The sequence below is a fragment of the Triticum aestivum genome, chromosome 1B (assembly GCF_018294505.1).
Source record: "Triticum aestivum cultivar Chinese Spring chromosome 1B, IWGSC CS RefSeq v2.1, whole genome shotgun sequence".
Taxonomy (NCBI): Eukaryota; Viridiplantae; Streptophyta; class Magnoliopsida; order Poales; family Poaceae; genus Triticum; species Triticum aestivum.
The window spans coordinates 284,404,835-284,411,085 of NC_057795.1; positions in this window are offsets into that span (position 1 = coordinate 284,404,835).

A 6,251-nucleotide genomic window follows, 5' to 3' on the forward strand; every position below is an offset into this window, starting at 1 on the left:
CGCTGACCGTACGTGTGTTGAACGCGGAGGTGCCGTCCGTTCGGCGCTAGGATCTCCGGTGATTGGATCACGACGTGTACGACTACCTCAACCCCGTTCTCTTGAACGCTTCCGCTCGCGATCTACAAGGGTATGTAGATGCAATCTTCTCTCTCGTTGCTGGATGAACTCATAGATTGATCTTGGTGAACGTAGGAAAATTTTTATTTTATGCAACATTCCCCAACACTCTCGTGGAGATCTATTCGATGTAATCTTCTTTTTGCGGTGTGTTTGTTGAGACCGATGAATTGTGGGTTTATGATCCAGTATTATCTATGGAAAATATTTGATTCTTCTCTGAATTCTTTTATGTATGATTGAGTTGTCTTTGCATGTCTCTTCGAATTATCCTTTTTGGTTTGGCCAACTATATTGGTAGTTCTTGCAATGGGAGAAGTGCTTAGCTTTTGGTTCAATCTTGCGGTGTCCTTACCCAGTGACAGAAGGGGCAGCAAGGCACATATTGTATTGTTGCCATCGAGGATAACAAGATGGGTTTTTTATCATATTGCATGAATTTATCCCTCTACATCATGTCATCTTGCTTACGGCGTTACTCTGTTTTTAACTTAATACTCTAGATGCATGTTGGATAGCGGTCGATGAGTGGAGTAATAGTAGTAGATGCAGAATCGTTTCGATCTACTTGTTTTGGAAGTGATGCCTATATACATGATCATTGCCTAGATATACTTGTAACTATGGTCAATTATGTCAATTGCTCAACAATAATTGTTGGGGAACGTAGTAATTTCAAAAAAAATCCTACGCACACGCAAGATCATGGTGATGCATAGCAACGAGAGGGGAGAGTGTTGTCTACGTACCCTCGTAGACCGAAGCGGAAGCATTGACGCAACGTAGAGGAAGTAGTCTTACGTCTTCCCGGTCCAACCGATCCAAGCACCGTTACTCCGGCACCTCCGAGTTCTTGACACACGTACAGCTCGATGACGCACCCCGAACTCCGATCCAGCAGAGGCACGGGGAGGAGTTTCGTCAGCACGACGGTGTGGTGACGATCTTGATGTTCAACTGTCACAGGGCTTCGCCTAAGCACCGCTACAATATGACCGAGGTGTAATATCGTGGAGGGGGGCACCGCACACGGCTAAGGAACGATCACGATGATCAACTTGTGTGTTCATGGGGTGCCCCCTACCCCCGTATATAAAGGAGTGGAGGAGGGGAGGGCCGGCCCTCTTCTATGGCGCGCCCTAGGGGGGCAAACCTACTCCAAGTAGGTTTGGCCCCCCTTTCCTATTAGGAGTAGGAGAGGGAAGGAAGAGGGGGAGGAGAGAAGGAAAGGGGGGGCCGGCCCCCCTCCCAATTCGGATTGGGCTTGGGGGGGGCGCCCCCTCCCTTGCTCCTTCTCCCTCCCTTCCACTAAGGCCCAATAAGGCCCATATACTTACCGGAGGGTTCCGGTAACCTCCCGGAACTCCGGTATAATCCCAATCTCATCCGGAACCTTTCCGGTGTCCAAATATATCCGTCCAATATATCAATCTTTATGTCTCGACCATTTTGAGACTCCTCGTCATGTCCGTGATCACATCCGGGACTCCAAACAACCTTCGGTTCATCAAAATACATAAACTCATAATATAACTGTCATCGAAACCTTAAGCATGCGGACCCTACGGTTTGAGAACAATGTAGACATGACCGAGACACGTCTCCGGTCAATAACCAATAGCGGGACCTGGATGCCCATAATGGTTCCTACATATTCTACGAAGATCTTTATCGGTCAGACCGCATAACAACATACGTTGTTCCCTTTGTCACCGGTATGTTACTTGCCCGAGATTCGATCGTCGGTATCCAATACCTAGTTCAATCTCGTTACCGGCAAGTCTCTTTACTCGTTCCGTAATACATCATCTCGCAACTAACTCATTAGTTGAAATGCTTGCAAGGCTTAAGTGATGTGCATTACCGACAGGGCCCAGAGATACCTCTCCGACATTCGGAGTGACAAATCCTAATCTCGAAATACGCCAACCCAACAAGTACCTTTGGAGACACCTGTAGAGCACCTTTATAATCACCCAGTTATGTTGTGACGTTTGGTAGCACACAAAGTGTTCCTTCGGTAAACGGGAGTTGCATAATCTCACAGTCATAGGAACATGTATAAGTCATGAAGAAAGCAATAGCAACATACTAAACGATCGGGTGCTAAGCTAACAGAATGGGTCATGTCAATCAGATCATTCAACTAATGATGTGATCCCATTAATCAAATAACAACTCTTTGTCCATGGTTAGGAAACATAACCATCTTTGATTAACAAGCTAGTCAAGTAGAGGCATACTAGTGACACTCTGTTTGTCTATATATTCACACATGTATTATGTTTCCGGTTAATACAATTCTAGCATGAATAATAAACATTTATCATGATATAAGGAAATAAATAATAACTTTATTATTGCCTCTAGGGCATATTTCCTTCAGTCTCCCACTTGCACTAGAGTCAATAATCTAGTTCACATCGCCATGTGATTTAACACCAATAATCATATCTGTATATGATTAACACCCATAGTTCACATCGTCATGTGACCAACACCCAAAGGGTTTACTAGAGTCAATAATCTAGTTCGCATCGCTATGTGATTAACACCCAAAGAGTACAAAGGTATGATCATGTTTTGCTCGTGAGAGAAGTTTAGTCAACGGGTCTATCACATTCAGAGCCGTATGTATTTTGCAAATATTCTATGTCTACAATGATTTGCACGGAGCTACTCTAGCTAATTGCTCCCACTTTCAATATGTATCTAGATCGAGACTTAGAGTCATCCAGATCGGTGTCAAAACTTGCATCGACGTAACCCTTTACGACGAACCTTTTTTCACTTCCATAATTGAGAAACATATCCTTATTCCACTAAGGATAATTTTGACCGCTGTCCACTGATCTACTCCTAGATCACTATTGTACTCCCTTGCCAAACTCAGTGTAGGGTATACAATAGATCTGGTACACAGCATGGCATACTTTATAGAACCTATGGCCAAGGCATAGGGAATGACTTTCATTCTCTTTCTATCTTCTGCCATGGTCGGGTCTTGAGTCTTACTCAACTTCACATCTTGTAACACAGGCAAGAACTCTTTCTTTGATTGTTCCATTTTGAACTACTTCAAAATCTTGTCAAGGTATGTACTCATTGAAAAAAACTTATCAAGCGTCTTGATCTATCTCTATAGATCTTGATGCTCAAAATGTAAGCAGCTTCACCAAGGTCTTTCTTTCAAAAAACTCCTTTCAAACACTCCTTTATGCTTTGCAGAATAATTCTACATTATTTCCGATCTACAATATGTCATTCACATGTACTTATCAGAAATGTTGTAGTGCTCCCACTCACTTTCTAGTAAATACAGGCTTCACCGCAAGTCTATATAAAACTATATGCTTTGATCAACTTATCAAAGCGTATATTCCATCTCCGAGATGCTTGCACCAGTCCATAGATGGATCGCTGGAGCTTGCGTATTTTGTCAGCACCTTTAGGATTGACAAAACCTTCTGGTTGCATCATATACAACTCTTCTTTAAATCCATTAAGGAATGTAGTTTTGTTTATCCATTTGCCAGATTTCATAAAAATGCGGCAATTGCTAACATGATTTGGACAGATTTAAGCATCGCTACGAGTGAGAAAATTCCATCGTAGTCAACACCTTGAACTTTGTCAAAAACCTTTTTCGACAAGTCTAGCTTTGCCACCAAAGTCCACACTTTGTTCTCATACATGGATCATATCTCAGATTTCATGGCCTCCAGCCATTTCGCGGAATCTGGGCTCATCATCGCTTCCTCATAGTTCGTAGGTTTATCATGGTCTAGTAACATGACTTTCAGAACAGGATTACCGTACCACTCTGGTGCAGACCGTACTCTGGTAGACCTACGAGGTTCTGTAGTAACTTGATCTGAAGTTTCATGATCATCATCATTAGCTTCCTCACTAATTGGTGTAGGAATCACTGGAACTGATTTCCGTGATGAAATACTTTCCAATTCGGGAGAAGGTACAGTTACCTCATCAAGTTCTACTTTTCTCCCACTCACTTCTTTCGAGAGAAACTCCTTCTCTAGAAAGGATCCATTTTTAGCAACAAATATCTTGCCTTCGGATCTGTGATAGAAGGTGTACCCAACAATTTCCTTTGGGTATTCTATGAAGAGGCACTTCTCCGATTTGGATTCGAGCTTATCAGGATGAAACTTTTTCACATAAGCATCGCAGCCCCAAACTTCAAGAAACGACAACTTGGGTTTCTTGCTAAACCACAGTTCATATGTTGTCGTCTCAACGGATTTAGATGGTGCCCTTTTAATGTGAATGCAGCTGTCTCTAATGCATCACCCCAAAATAATATTGGTAAATCAGTAAGAGACACCATAGATCGCACCATATCCAATAAAGTGTGGTTACGACGTTCGGACATACCACAACGTTGTGGTGTTCCAGGTGGCGTGAGCTGTGAAACTATTCCACATTGTTTTATATGAAGGCCAAACTCGTAACTCAAATATTTGTCTCCGCGATCAGATCGTAGAAACCTTATTTTCTTGTCACGATGATTTTCCACTTCACTCTGAAATTCTTGAACTTTTCAAATGTTTCAGACTTATGTTTCATCAAGTAGATATACCCATATCTGCTCAAATCATCTGTGAAGGTCAGAAAATAATGATACCCGCCGCGAGCCTTAACACTCATCGGATCGCATACATCAGTATGTATTATTTCCAATAAGTCAGTTGCTCGCTCCACTGTTCCGGAGAACGGAGTCTTAGTCATCTTGCCCATGAGGCATGGTTCGCAAGCATCAAGTGATTCATAATCAAGTGATTCCAAAATCCCATCAGCATGGAGTTTCTTCATGCGCTTTACACCAATATGACCTAAACGGCAGTGCCACAAATAAGTTGCACTATCATTATTAACTTTGCATCTTTTGGTTTCAATATTATGAATATGTGTATCACTACGATCGAGATCCAATGAACCATTTTCATTGGGTGTGTAACCATATAAGGTTTTATTCATGTAAACAGAACAATAGTTTATTCTCTTACTTAAATGAATAACCGTATTGCAATAAACACGATCAAATCATATTCATGCTCAACGCAAACACCAAATAACATTTGTTTAGGTTCAACACTAATCCCGAAAGTATAGGGAGTGTGCGATGATGATCATATCAATCTTGAAACTACTTTCAACACACATCGTCACTTCACCCTTAACTAGTTTCTGTTTATTCTGCAACCCCCGTTTCGAGTTACTACTCTTAGCAACTGAACCAGTACCAAATACCGAGGGGTTGCTATAAACACTAGTAAAGTACACATCAATAACATGTATATCAAATATACCTTTGTTCACTTTGCCATCCTTCTTATCCGCCAAATACTTGGGGTAGTTCTGCTTCCAGTGACCAGTCCCTTTGCAGTAGAAGCACTTAGTCTCAGGCTTAGGTCCAGACTTGGGCTTCTTCACTTGAGCAGCAACTTGCTTGCCGTTCTTCTTGAAGTTCCCTTCTATCCCTTTGCCCTTTTCTTGAAACTAGTGGTCTTGTTAACCATCAATACTTGATGTTCTTTCTTGATTTCTACCTTCATCGATTTCATCATCATGAAAAACTCGGGAATCATTTTCATCATCCCTTGCATACTATAGTTCATCACGAAGTTCTACTAACTTGGTGATGGTGACTAGAGAATTCTGTCAATCACTATCTTATCTGGAAGATTAACTCCCACTTGATTCAAGCGATTGTAGTACCCAGACAATCTGAGTACATGCTCACTAGTTGAGCGATTCTCCTCCATCATTTAGCTATAGAACTTGTTGGAGACTTCATATCTCTCAACTCGGGTATTTTCTTGAAATATTAACTTCAACTCCTGGAACATCTCATATGGTCCATGATGTTCAAAACATCTTTGAAGTCCCGATTCTAAGCCATAAAGCATGGTGCACAAAACTATCAAGTAGTCATCATATTGAGCTAGCCAAACGTTCATAACGTCTGCATCTGCTCCTACAATAGGTCTGTCACCTAGCGGTGCATTAAGGACATAATTCTTCTGTGCAGCAATGAGGATAAACCTCAGATCACGGATCCAATCCGCATCATTGCTACTAACATTTTTCAACACAGTTTTCTCAAGGAA